The sequence below is a fragment of the Leucoraja erinacea genome, chromosome 22, assembly GCF_028641065.1.
Source record: "Leucoraja erinacea ecotype New England chromosome 22, Leri_hhj_1, whole genome shotgun sequence".
NCBI classification, from domain to species: domain Eukaryota; kingdom Metazoa; phylum Chordata; class Chondrichthyes; order Rajiformes; family Rajidae; genus Leucoraja; species Leucoraja erinaceus.
In genome coordinates, this window is record NC_073398.1 from 14,630,312 (window position 1) to 14,645,299 (window position 14,988).

Below are 14,988 nucleotides of genomic sequence, written 5' to 3' on the forward strand. Positions count from 1 at the left end.
AAAACCTAAGATTAGCAATATTGTCCATGGGACTACAAGGTCAGTTGACAGAAGTTCTCAAGTCAAGTCAAGTCAAGTTTATTCGTCACATACACATACGACATGTGCAGTGAAATGAAAAGTGGCAATGCTTACGGATTGTGCAAAAAAACTACAAAGAATGGAACAGAATCACGTATTCACATATTACATATTTGTGGAAGGAAAAAAAAGAAAAAAGCAATTTTAAAAAGACACCACACAACAGTAAATTGGTACAGTAAAGTTAGTTCCTGGTGAGATAGGAGTTTACAGTCCTAATGGCCTCTGGAAAGAAACACCTTCTCATCCTCTCCGTTTTCACAGGATGGCAACGGAGGCGTTTGCCTGACCGTAGCAGCTGGAACAGTCCGTTGCTGGGGTGGAAGGGGTCTCCCATGATCTTATTGGCTCTGGAGTTGCACCTTCTGATGTATAGTTCCTGCAGGGGGGCGAGTGTAGTTCCCATAGTGCGTTCGGGCAGAGCAGTTCCCAAACTAAATTGTGATATTTCCGGACAAGATGCTTTCCACAGCCGCTGAGTAGAAGCACTGGAGGATCCTCAGAGACACTCTGAATTTCCTCAATTGCCTGAGGTAGTAAAGGCGCTGCCTTGCCTTACTCACCAGTGCTGCAGCGTGTGATGTCCATGTCAGATCCTCTGAGATGTGGACTCCCAGGTATTTAAAACAGCTCACCCTATCCACAGTATCTCCATTTATCTTCAATGGTGTGTACGTCCTCGGATGATGTGCCCTCTTAAAGTCCACGATCAGCTCCTTAGTTTTTTTGATGTTCAAGAGGAGGCTGTTGTCCTGACACCAGAGTGCCAGATAAGCCACCTCCTCCCGGTAGGCCTTCTCATCGTTATCGGAGATCAGGCCCACCACCACAGTGTCATCAGCAAACTTGATTATAGAGTTGGAGCTGAACCTAGCCACACAGTCATGTGTGTACAGGGAGTACAATAGGGGGCTGAGGACGCAACCCTGGGGGGATCCTGTGCTCAGGGTGAGGGATTTCGATGTATTTCCTCCCATCTTGACTACATGGGGCCTGGCGGTGAGAAAGTCCAGGATCCAGGCACACAGGGAGGAGTTGAGCCCCAATTCCAGCAGCTTCTCAGCAAGTCTGGTCGGGACTATCGTGTTGAAGGCTGAACTGATGTCTTTGAACAGCATCCTCACAAAGCCCCCCTTCTGGCTGTCAAGGTGAGAGAGAGCGCTGTGCAGAACCTGGGAGGCCGCATCATCCGTGGATCTGTTCAGACGGTATGCGAATTGTAGCGGGTCCATGTTGCAAGGGAGGAAGGCGCAGATGTGTTTCTTGACCAGCCTCTCAAAGCGTTTCATGACTATTGAGGTGAGGGCCACTGGACGGTAGTCATTCAGACAAGCTGGGGTGGCATTTTTAGGTATAGGTACAATGGTGGATCTTTTGAAGCAGGCAGGGTCCACGGACTTGGCCAGGGAGAGGTTGAATATTGTAGTGAGTACCGGAGCAAGCTGCGTAGCACAAGAATTAAGTACTCGCCCCGAGATGCCATCTGGGCCTACAGCTTTCCTCGTATTCACCCATGTCAGAGCCTTCCTCACGTCATGCTCGGACAACGAGAATGTGTGCACATCCCCAGCAATGGGCCTCCCTTCAGCTTCGATAGCCAGCGTGCTGGCAGTGTTGTTGTTAGTTGGCAGACCTGGGGTGATGTTGCCCGTCTCAAAACGTGCGTAGAAGGAGTTCAGGTCATCAGCTAGGGAGGTACCGGCACTTCCGGTTGAGGGGGGGCTGCTCCGGTAGTTGGTTACAGTCCGTAGCCCCTGCCACAGGCGTCTGGTGTCCTGCTGCTCCATCTGTGACTCCATCTTGTTTCTATACCTCCTTTTTCAATTTAGTCACATTTGAAGAACGGCAGATGGAAAGAGGTCCAAAACAAGAGAGAGAAAACTCTTTGATTAAGAAGGAACTGCAGATGCTGGAGAATCGAAGGTTACACAAAAAAGCTGGAGAAACTCAGCGGGTGCAGCAGCATCTATGGAGCGAAGGAAATAGGCAACGTTTCGGGCCGAAACGTCTGAAGAACGGTTTCGGCCCGAAACGTTGCCTATTTCCTTCGCTCCATAGATGCTGCTGCACCCGCTGAGTTTCTCCAGCTTTTTTTGTGTAATCTTCGAAAACTCTTTGATGTTTTCCTCACCATCCATCTGCCCCTGACAGTATATGCAGCACGACCAGCAAACAATTCTGAGGAAGCAGAGTCCTGTCTTTGTACTGAAGAGTTATTTTCTGTGGCACTAACACAACACTAAATGGGATGCAATCAAAACATAACTAAAATCTCAAAATTGGGCAATGAACAGCAGCAGAATTACAATCCACCACAACCTGTTAACCTTAAATGCAAACTTAAGGCCAAGTGATCGGCCACTTAGCGATCCGAGGAAGCAACCACAGAGCACAAATGGGCAAACCAAGAGCACCAGCAAGCATCCCCAAAAAGCACAGCATTAGCCCAAAATTATGCTAAATAGTGGGAGCAGTTTGCTTTAGGCAAACCCGAGTAATCCCATGCCCGCAGATGTAATGAAATATGTAAAACCCTGTCAAATCCAGTTGTGAATGGTGCTCCACAATTAATGGGATGAAAATATTCCATAACCGTCCCTGTCTATGACGGTGAAAATCAGCAATTGAGTGTAAAAGAGGCAGAAGTGTTTGAAGTGAAATACTTTCATCCAGAAGAGCCGAATGAATTTTGCATTCAAGTTTTCTTTAAACTTTCTCACCAGAACACAAGGCAGCTTTCAACCAATTCCATTACCATGCGATCATCAAGAAAAGGCAAAGATGACAAAATACAGATGAGGCTACAAACTGCAATGGGCTTGGGTTGTTGTATCAAGAATATTACTTGCTACAAAGTCCAGTAAAAATCTTTTCCAACACTGATCTAACAACTTGCCTTTGACATTAAATTGGATTACCATTGCTGAATCCTCCGTTATCTACATCTTAAGGGCCTGCCCCACTTACGTGTCCTTGGCACTCAAATTACGCGACCTCGTGGTCGCGTTGAGCCGCGATGGTCCCGCGAAGGTCGGGCGAGATTAAATGGTTACGCACAGCCGTCTGGAGATGGACACAAAGATGGACACAAAGCTGGAGTAACTCAGCGGGGCCGGCAGCAAGCCTGGAGAGAAGCAATGGGTGACGTTTTCGTGTCGAGATCTTTCTTCAGTCTGAAAAGAAGGGCCTTGACCCGAAACGTCACCCATTGCTTCTCTCCAGAGTTGCTGCCGGTACCGCTGAGTTACTCCTCCATTTTGTTGTCTATCTTCAATTTTCTTGGCCCCGCTCTGGGAGTAGAAGTGGGGGCGGATCCGGACTGCAATGGCCGTGAGCCCCAGGCCGAGTTCGGCGATCGTTTGTCTGCTTCTGCTGTTGTTGAAGGTGAGACGTTGCGTCGCACTTTGGACGTCAGTTCCGCAACAGGCCGTTGGCGTGCGAAGATTTCGTTCACTACAAAAATTTCAGAGCCCCGCGCGATGTTGCGCACAACTATATACCCCTCCGCGCTTCCAAGTGGGACCGGCCCCGCGCGGCCATACGATGCCCGTGCGCCTCAACGCGACCACGAGGTCGCGTAATTTGCATGCCAAGGACACGTAAGTGGGACAGGCCCTTAAGAGATTACCAATGACTATAGCTGAACCAGCAAGACTCTAAATACTGTGGCTACAGCAACAGGTAAAAGGAAGGATTTTCTGAAATGAAGAGCTCATCTCCTGATTTCACAGTCATTCCACCAAATTAATGACCCATCAGCAGTGTTATGGGATTTGCCTGAATGAGCATGATTCACAGCAACATTGAAAGACTTTGAAAACATCCAAGGTAAAGCAGCTGTCCTTCCAGCTTAAACATTAATTTATACTGCCATTTACATACTATAAGCATATTGTTTTACCATATCAAAATGCACATCAGCATTTCGCTAAGGCTGTGTACAATCACTGTACTTGTAATCTTTAACATCATGGTTGCATTGGTTGCTGCGACACTGCAACAGTATCCGGGGATTTCCCTTCAAATCATAAAACCATCATATTTTGAAAAAAATATTGTTCTTCCTTCTTCATCATTTGGGTTCAAATCGTGTAAATCCATGCCTAGTAATACAAGAACTGGAATAATGCACAAAGGCAGCTCACCATTACAGCTCAAGGTAAAGAAATGCCCAGATCCCATGCATAAATACAAAACAAATATGTTCACGTGTCCATGAAATTGTAGTGCAGAATATTATATCATTCTATAATACCAATCTGGTCAGGTTCTAATCGTCCCCGAAACAGCACAGATATCTGACTGAGGTGTGAGGTGTGCTCATTACTTGTAGCATGGGTTGGATTAATAACAGATCCAAATAAATGGAATGATATCACAGCTGCTCCTATCTATGGAGGAATTTGGCAAAATCTCAGGTAGTTGGAAAACTATAGATGTTTCCAATTAATGATTTATTCCGTTCTATTTTTAATTTCTCCCTTCTGTTGTGAAATCTGTCTTATCTGCATCTGTTACATTACACTTTACCAATAGTACAACTAATCTGCAGGTTGATTTCTGACAAAAAAAGTCTCTTCGCAGTTCCAACTCCCGGCAATTCACTATATCACAATTTTTAAAATGTTTAATGCATGCAGCTGCTAAACTGATAAACGGCAAGACCCAGGAAGAAGTCCAGTGCATCCTTCCAGAACATCCTCTACCTCCATTATCCTCTGTAAATTTTTCCAATAATAATCATGCTTTGTCATTGGTTTAAGTACTTAAAGATATCTTTAATTTTTCAATTTAACTTACACACTCTTACAAAGTACTATGGTTGAGTCTCCTTGCCCTGCTCTGTTTTATTTCTAGAATATAAATCTTTTGAATGTGTTTCAGAAACCAAAACCGGACACATTCAAAATAGAGCCTAATCAGAGCACTGACATACAGTATGAATACATCTAACATCAGCTCTGGCAGTTTAGTAATAAAACCCAGTGTGCAATTTGCCCTAAAAGCCCACTAGTCCTTGAGTCTCCCTCTGGACTCAGCTCAACACCATTCAGTCCTGCATATCCCTTTTTTTCTTAGCAATTGTAAAGTATAGAAGCTTAAATAAATTGTGAAAACCACAACAATGGGGAAGCCATGTACCAGGCAGCTGAATACCAGTGTCAGCATTGCATGACGGTAATAAGAAAGTTGTGCCAGCATTTTGTCAGCTCAACAGGTTGGTCAGGCCACGGATACTTAAATGGGGGGAAAGGTCTCTTGTGTTTATTGGCATTGTTTGGGATCATACAGTATTTATGGTTTGTTAATTACAGTAGCACATAGGACTAGGTTGACTTATTCCCCTAGGAAAAGTTTGGAACCACAGCAAGCTGGGATGTCTTAATGTGAAGGCTGTACAATATCCAGGAGTGTGATTTGACTAGTTCACACTATGCCTTTCTACAACTGCTTCAAGCCTCATGTAAAAATAACTGCAAGACATCCGAATTGTATGATAACATTTTGATAGGCTGCTCAATATACGGGGAGTGGTTTATTTAGCTAAATGCGTAAGGATGTGATTAATGTGTAAAGACATTCCCACAAATGATAATTATATGGAAGTCCTTAATAACAACAGCACCCAGTCATGGCAAACTGAAAGTAATGAGTCATTCCTGATAGACTAGAAATAGAATTTGATACCAATGGGCTCTACTGATTTCATGCTTCACGAATTATGATTCAGCAAGTCCTGGTTCTTCCAAGTTTGCTCTGTTGTACACTGACAAAGCTTGTTTTGAATCTTACAGTCTGGATCATAACAATGTGACAGTAACCATACCTGCTTCCATCTTGTTTTGTAAGGAGAGCATGAATGGCTAAATGTCAACAGAATCGTAAAGCAACATATCAGCAGGACAGGAAGGATGTTTGGTTAAACACAGCTTCTGTGCAGCAGCAACCAGCTTGTCCCTCCCAAACACATCAAGTGCGGTACGTATTATGTTATCATCATACACACAAGAGGTGCATATTCATGAGCAGTGTCTGCCTTCTAATTGGGTTGGCAGTTTTGAACAGGGAGCAATTTCCAACTGCTCCTAAATGGATGTGGACAATTTCATAATAAATAAAGTAGTGTTTGAAGTTTTCAGGCCCAGTCCAGCATGGTGTTGCTGAACTTCATAGAAGAAGTACGTCACATGCACTGGCACATGCACAGAATTAGCAAATGCCTGGATATTCATTTATTTTTCTAGTCTAAGCAACTTTCAAGCCCTTATTCAGCATCCCCTCCCATAAACTACTCACTGACTTGCACAGAGGAAGTTGATTCGGATAATTTAGCCTTCAATGTCCAGACAATTTTCATTAGCTTCCTTTGATCTGCACATCCGAACATCAGTATGGAAATTTCAAATCTATAATTTTCACAGATAGTTGAATAAAAGGGCCTGGTACCTGCTTTACACATTCACTTTATTTATCCTGATATTCATTTATACAGGGCTTTGAACAATCCTGCTGTCCATTATCACTCAACATGATCAATAGCTGAACTGCTCCACTTTGCCCAATTTCTACTGGTAAAGTGGTAATTTGTTATTTCTAAGTGATTCCACCCATTATTGAAGTTTCTTTCTGGTTGATTATTCTGCTATACTTTAGCTTTATTGGATTAGATCTTGATGAATCAAAACATTGCAAATAATGTACATTATAACAGGATTAACTCATGTTTAACAAGTGATAACCCCTTTACACAATGCATATGAACTTCCTGCATCAAAGTAGCCATTGTACATTGGGACAATTCCCCGGTGACTGCTGGAAGAGATCGATGTCACCTCCGTTGTAGCAGAATGAAACATACCGTGATTTGTAAAATATAAAAGGTGTAAGGCTGACTGAATTTAAAAGAGCTAAAAGTCAATCGTTATTGACAGTAGGAATTAGTACGTGAATAGTGGGAATATTAGGCACTTAAGTTAATAGCTTATATTTATAATTCAAAATAATTGTTCTAACTTTGTGTTTAAAAACTAAATTAAAGCAGTTTTTGCCATTTGGTCATGAATCATTGTGCAACATGGGGATCGATGCTGGAGCTGCATCATAGATGTGGGAAAGGCTGCAGGAACGTTGAGGGTCCACTACATCAGAGACCCACACCATCCTGGCCACACACTCATTTCACCCCTGCCATCGGGAAGAAGGTGCAGGAGCCTGAAAATGGTAACATCCAGGTTCAACTGTGCCGATTTTGGCTCTAAAGGGATTTATCGGAGTCGCTGCCTCAAGAAGGCAGCCAGCATCATCAGAGACCCACACCATCCTGGCCACACACTCATTTCACCCCTGCCATCGGGAAGAAGGTGCACGAGCCTGAAAATGGTAACATCCAGGTTCAGGAACTGCTTCTTCCCTACAGCCATCAGGCTTTAATAGCTACACACTAGCTTTAATAGCTAAACACTACAACCTCAAATAAGCTCTGAGCTTCAATAGACTATTATTATTATTATTATTATTATTATTATTGCACTACTTTTGTTTTTTTTTTGTTTTTTTTTGTGTGTGTGTGTGTGTGTGTGTGTGTGTGTGTGTGTGTGTGTGTGTGTGTGTGTGTGTGTGTGTGTGTGTGTGTGTGTGTGTGTGTGTGTGTACTTGTGAGTAAGTATATATATATACACGCACTGAACATTTTTTTTCTCTCTCGTTTACTATATTTACATATTCTGTTGTGCTGCAGCAAGTAAAATTTTCATTATTTTATGTGGGACACATGACAATAAACCACTCTTGACTTGAGTCTCTTGCCAATGTTTTCCATGAGATATCCAACTCAGGAAGACCAGGGTGTTTAGGATTACCCACTAAATCACCTGTCACATTTTATCTGGCAACAACACAAGGAAACCAATGTGTTTCCATTTATTAAAGAAGCTACTGTTAAGTGGACAGATCAATGTGAAGATCAAATTAATATATTTCATTGGTTGACAAGGGAAAATATTCACACACAAATTTTAAGTAGTCACGTCATTAAAACAGAAAAGAACGGAAGTTGATAATTACAATGTATGTTTGGAACACAAGCTTTCTGCAGCTCTGAAAAGTATATTTGCAAGTTAGCTGGTATTGATTAGGACGATAACTCTCAAAGTATAGAAGGTTTCAATTCAGAAATTAAGGCCGATCCATGTTAAAAGGAATAGACCCATGACATCAGGCTTCAATCAATATTTAGCTTTTGTTACATTGTTGTATTGTAGTAGCCTTTTGCACTTCCTGAGCTCAGTGACTGATTCAACAGATTTTACACGGACCCATCTCCAAACAAGCCTCCCTAGCAAATTTGGTGACCTTATTACTGCACAATCCATCTTGACATATGTCAACAGGTTTGCATCATTTCACATGTCAAATAATAATCTTCTCCAGCAAATACAAGAGAGCATCATTTTCCTGTAGCTTTTGATGACCAAATATCACTTCCTAGATAATCAAATCAAAAGTAACATGTTGACATATTTTACAAAATTGCCCATCATAATTCTTAACAGGTTTCTAATATCACAGCAAATCCATGTTTCCATCCCATTCTAATAATTCTCCTGAAGCAAAAGCAAATGCTATCAGATAAATTCAATGGACAAAGCGACTGAAGATTATGAACAAATGCAGCAATATGACTAGCAAATAGTGCTGAAATTGTTAATGCGAGTGATTTTCCATAATTAAAAGGGTGTACAGGGATGTGCTTAAGTTAGCTAGATGTTTTTTATCGGGAATTCGGTTTATTAAATTCCAAGGCTTCTTGTAGAAACAAAGAACAGCAGATGCTCGTTGACACAAAAGGATACAAAGTGCTGGAATAATTCAGCAAACAGGCAGCATCTCTGAAGAACCTGGATAGGTGGTGTTTCAGGTCACAAACTGAAAAGTCACCTATCCATGTTTTCCAGAGATGCTGCTTGACTCCAGCAGTTTGTGTCCACGGCTTCTTGTTCCGATTCAAGTAATCAATTGACCTACCATATTAAAATCAGAATCTGTGGTTTAACTACTACCTAATTGTTTCAAATATGACTGTAATAAAGGTCAAGAATCTCGGCATGGCACAATAAAGAAGACTCTTTCGGAAAAGAACGCACAAATAATATCTAAAGTTTATTCATATCAGTAAAACTTGTTCTGTTGCCATCATAAATTTGTTATATATATTTGGAAAGGTATTTGATTAGGACAGCAAAATCTGGCCTCCACACATTTTTTTTCACAGAATGATAGAAAATATAAAAATGAATTTTTAAAAAATGAGATAAAAAGACAAAGGAAAATAGAATTTATGATCATTTTCACACTTGTCAAAGACAAGTATTTAAAGTGCTAAATTATTAATGCCAGTTATTACTAGCTCTTTGATTCAGAAGATCAAAGGTTCAAAGTTAACCCTGTAAACATGAGCTCCTAATCCAGGCTATCATTTCTCTGCAGTTCTGAGTGAGTGATGCACTGTTGGAAGTGGTGTTTCAAATCAAACTTTAAACTAAGGGTTCTTATATAATAAAAGAACAGAACAAGCTGAAAACGCTCAACTGGCCAGGGCAACAGTTGTAGAAAGAGAAACAGTTAATGTTTCAAGTCTGAGCCTTCATCAGAGGTATAATTTATGGATAGGAAAGGTTCAGAGGGATGTGGACCAACCATAGGCAAATCGGACTAGTTTAGATGGGGCATTTTGGTCACATGGACAAGAGTCTGTTACGTGCTGTATGAATGACTCTTTTAACAAGACAGAGTTAGTGTCGGTAGCAGAGAAGGTGGATGGAACAAAGTGAATTTCTCTGAGAGGTTGAAATAATGTGGTTAGCCAAGCAGTCCGAATAATGTGGCTATCCTTCTTTGTCTGTCTAATGCATTAATAATGTCTGTGTAATGTTGCATAGATTAGCCAACTGGATATCAAAGATCCAACTGCACTTGCCAAGAAAAATACAATGCAATTTCTGCCCGATTACCAATCCAATATCTATTAATCAAAACCAATAATACTAAGAAAAGGTCGATCTAGTCATTGATTTCATTGCTGGTTGCAGGTCCTACTGTGTGGATTAATATTTTACTACAATTCTTACATATGTGACTACCATTCAAAAGTGGCACATAGGCTATTAAATACTGTACAGGATGTTTTCAAAGACACAAGAGCCTTCACTTTTATCCTGATGAGTATGTAAGCAGCCATTAAGTGAAGGCAGATTGTGCTAATTCATTTACACAAATGTCAACATGATTAAGGCTAGCGGAAAGATAACAGAGTGGCACTGTGTCAATGGAAGCATAAGCTAACAAATGTTGATGCTCTTGGGAAATGGTAGGATCAATAAAATGGTGGAATAATGTTCTGCCCAGGTAACTGGAATTCATCAATTATCCATAAGATATGTAATAATATTACCCTTCAATAGTACAGCAGCAGGGGAAGATTTTTCTCTATGACAGAAGCAGCAGTCAATGAGGAAAATAATGAATAACCAAACTGGAAACTAAATTGACTACAACCGAGACCCTGAGCCAAAATGGAATATAAAAAGAATGGTTCTGTATGCCCTGGCTGATCTTTTGCCCATTAGTCTGCTCCAGCACTGTACCAACCCACGTAATTGAGATGTTTAATTTATATAACAAGGTTGAGCAGCTTGTGAGTTTGGAGTAGCTGCTTGGAGTGGATCAGTGGTAGTAGTGAGGCAACAGTTGGAAGAAATAGTGGAGTATAGAAATAGAAGAGAAATGGGGAAAAATAATATAAAATTATACTGATGGAAGAGAAACAAAAACAAAATAATTGGAAATTGATATAAATGCAAAGCAACATTAAATATTTATAACGCTACACATACTGATCCCCCTGTTTTTCAACGGGTGAATCATTGCAACTGTTGCCAAGCCATTTAGCATACAATTATTGGTTTGTTCTGAACATTTTTTTAAACATTTTTCACACTCTAAAAGCCATTGATAATGTTAAAACTTTGTTGTATGATGCACACAGCATCTATTTAATGGCATTCTAAGACTTAATTACAGTTGAAAAAACACTCCCTCCAATTCTGAAAAAATATTTTCGAAGATGTGGAGTATTTATTCCATGGTAAAAATTTGACTTTTTTTTTTAAAAAGGTCCGTAGAAGGGACCCAGCCCAAAACGTCACCTATCAATTTTCTCCAAAAAATGCTGGCTGACCTGCTGAGTTACTCCAGCATTTTGTGTCCAACTTTTTTTTTTAATGTTAGTGAAAATGTTCAATTTTTACCTTAATCCCATATGTGTGTCTCAATCTTTATGTCACCCTCTGTAAAAAGTACACAGTGTTCAATGCAATAAATGTTTTTACAGTTGGGACTCAGGTCTAAGAATTTGTCAAACTGATTGACGGTTCAGCCTGCTTTGTGAAATCACGAGAACTGAGCACCATCAGTTCCTTCGAGCCAGTGCCTGAAAACAAATCATGCCAGTAAAGGGGGAAATCAATGCACCACTTCATCTTTCTGGACAGGTTCCATCCAGGTTAAAAGCAAGAGGCATTCCCAACATCATTATCTAGGAAAATCCTGGCCAGTAATTATACATCTATGTAATTATTGTGTATTGCTACCATCTACTGTTGCCAGTGCTTCAAAAAGAAAACGGAGATGAGAAAGCAGGCTGTCACAAAGTAATTGCAGTGCAGTGGAAAGTCAGGTTGCAAATGGAGATAACAAGAGGACTATGCTGACATTACATCTGACGTGTCACAAATAACCTCTGCATGTTGTCACAAGATAAAACATCTTTTCAGAATGAAATGAAGATTAGCAAAGTTAATCTCTCTCACTGGGGACAAAATTATGTCAACAATCCAGCCAAGTAATGGGAGATGTGAATTTGAATTGAAACTAGTGTCTACCCAGCCATGCCATTACACATTGACACAACCAACATAATTTACCTAGTGCTGTGGAGCTCTGCATCTATTGAATGGGGAAGTGTGGTGACCAATTCACCTTAAATCAGGAACATTTGCCCGTAGCGTTGGAAAGTGATGGAGGGTAATCAATTAAATGATTGCCCCATTACATGAACGACGTGGACGTTTTGGCCAGGGTGCAAAGAGGTTTACCAGAATGCTGCCTGGATTAGAGGGTTTCGGCTACAGGGAGAGGGTGGATTGACGGATTGTTTTATCTGGAACATCGGAGGTTGAGGGAAGACTTGTTAGAAGTTTATACATTTATGATAGAAATAGGTAGGGTAGACCATTTTTAATTGGGTGGAAATGTCCAACACTAGAGGACATAGCTATAAGGTAAGAGGGGGAAAGGTTAATGGAGATATGTGCAGCAAGTTTTTTTCACAGTTTATTGGGGGCCTGGAACGTATCGTCAGGAGTGGTGGTGGAGGCAGAAAGGATAGTGTTGTTTAAGAGGCTTTTAGATAGGCACGTGGAAGTGCAGGGAATAAAGGGATATGGACCATGTACAGGCAGATGAGATCAGTTTAACTTGGCATTGTGTTTGGCACAAACATTGTGGGCCTAAGGGCCCATTTCTATGCTGTACTGTTCTATGGTCTACATTCTATATTATCTGCCCACTGAGAGAGTAGAAGGGGAATTAAGAACTCAAATTTTCTGTTCTATTAACAAAGAAAAGAACAAATAAAAGTAGATCAGTGGCCAGATTGAAAGGACTAGTAAAGAATAAAGTACACAGGCACTGTGATATCGAGAGCCTTCTTAAGAATTGCCCAGTTTCAGGTCTACTGATCATAAAATTCACCGACAATCTGCAAACAGCTGTGATAATTTTCATGTTTTATTTCTATGTTATGAAGCATGTTACAAAGTGAAGTACAATTTCTTGTGGTCATTATTGTCCGTTCCATGTACAGAGTGCAAAATAAGTAAATGTATCACTAAATGTTTGGTATTATCTTCGCCAAATTATCAATCAGTTCCTCTTTTAATAAACAAGGAGAAAAATAAATGGCGCTATAAGCAGAATTCCAGAAGCAGGTTTAAGTTGCCAAGTATTTTGCAGTAATTGTACAGAGGCTTCATAATCAATGACTAGTTACTGGACAGGAAAGGTAAACTGCTAATCATAAGCAATGCAGGGTTTGAATATGGCACAACATCAAAATGTTGTTTCCACTGTTTTTCTCTGTTCTCCGTATAACGTATCAATCAAAGAATTCTCAAAATCACTTCAAATAGATTACAAATGAACAGTCATCACAGAATCCTAGATGTTACATGCCAATTTTTTGCAAGAAAGCTATGTGATGTAGATTGCTAAATTTCACTAAAGTTCTGATATGAAATTATAATGTTTAATCTTACATCTGTGAACACGGATTTAAACTAGTGCCGAGAACACAACGTGCTGGAGTAACTTAATGGGCCAGGCAGCATCTCAGGAAGTAGAGTCTCGACCAGAAACGTCGCCTATCCATGTCTTCCAGAGATGTGTAAGAAAGAACTGCAGATGCTGGTTTACACCGAGGATCGACACAAAATGTTGTAGTAACTCAGAAGGTCTGCAGCATCTCTGGAGAAACGAAACACTGTAGGTAACTTTTCGGGTCAAGACCCTTCCAGAGATGCTGCCTGACCAGCTGAGTTACTCCAGCATGTTGTGTTCTAAACTAGATTCCAGCATCTGCAGTTCCTTGTGAATGCATTTAACTATATGTGTTTATTATATCTGATGAGTTTATAAAATGGAATGAATGCTTTCTACATCAGGAAATTAGATAAACTACCTATGTCCATTTCTCAGACTCTTGGTGTGAAAACAAGTAAATTAAATTATGGTTTTGCCATATTGTTGAAATCCGTCTGATTGACAAAAATGTCAAGGAAGAAGAGTGATTAAGTGCTAGACCACTTTCCGATGTTGACACGGGAAAATCAATTGTCTGACTGAACTTCATGGGATAAAGGTTCATGCAAGACTTATCGCTGCTGAATTCACCAATACTATTCATCTCCAGAACAACATTAATGTTTGTTTCCAAAGAAAAATCTGGTAATATTGTGAATTTATATAAAATAAGTAATATTTACATGAGAAAACATTGACAAATATATCAGTTTACATTCAGTACAATCCTAATCACATTATTTAAAATTTCTCTACCGCCAAATCCTTCTAATCAGAAATTCACACGTCATAGAAGCAGAATTAGACAATTCGGGCCATTGAGTCTACTTTGCCATTCAATCATGGCTGATCTATCTTTCACTCGCAACCCCATTCTCCTGCCTTCAGGACAGTGTATGGCTACAGGACATCTTGCACACAATGGCATTACGAAAAACCTGCTAGTCTCATCCTTCTGGGTGATTATTCAAGGTGGGAAAGTACTGCTGAAATTGTAGGAAGTGCTATAGTAAAACCTGCAGATTAGGCACTCTCTGTCTGCACAGTACTAAAGAAGTAGCGATTTTCAAGATTGGCTGTTAATCTGGTGGATTAATTTGTACTGCAGAGCAGCATGCTTTTTGGTTGCTGTTGGATTTGAACTGCTTCAAATGGGGAAAGTGGAGGGTATTCTATCACAACCCCTGGCTTGCTTTGATAGATTGTGAAAAGGTTTTCGGGGAGTCACTCACAAAAGACCACCCAGTTCTGTGCTGTGCATGCATTGGCTGCATTTTATGTGGCTAGTCTGATTATGATTCTGGTTAATGGCAGTCCCCAGTGTCAGGAATGAGCCCAATAACTGGATTTGTGAGGCAGTGGTTCTACCAGGTGCACCACAGCAAACACTGTTGAACATGACAAAGAAAAATGTAATGATTGGGACAGAAATCCTGGCACGTCTGATTCTGAGAAAAGTAGCGATGTCAATCGGCAAATGGATGAAATTGT

The 14,988-nt window shown here is 40.6% G+C and overlaps 1 protein-coding gene across 10 annotated transcripts in view; it reads right to left on the reverse strand.

The window, feature by feature from the left end:
• anks1b (ankyrin repeat and sterile alpha motif domain containing 1B) overlaps window positions 1–14,988 on the reverse strand; it is a 646,306-nt gene that overhangs the window by 210,972 nt on the left and 420,346 nt on the right. The gene's annotated exons all lie outside the window — the stretch shown is intronic.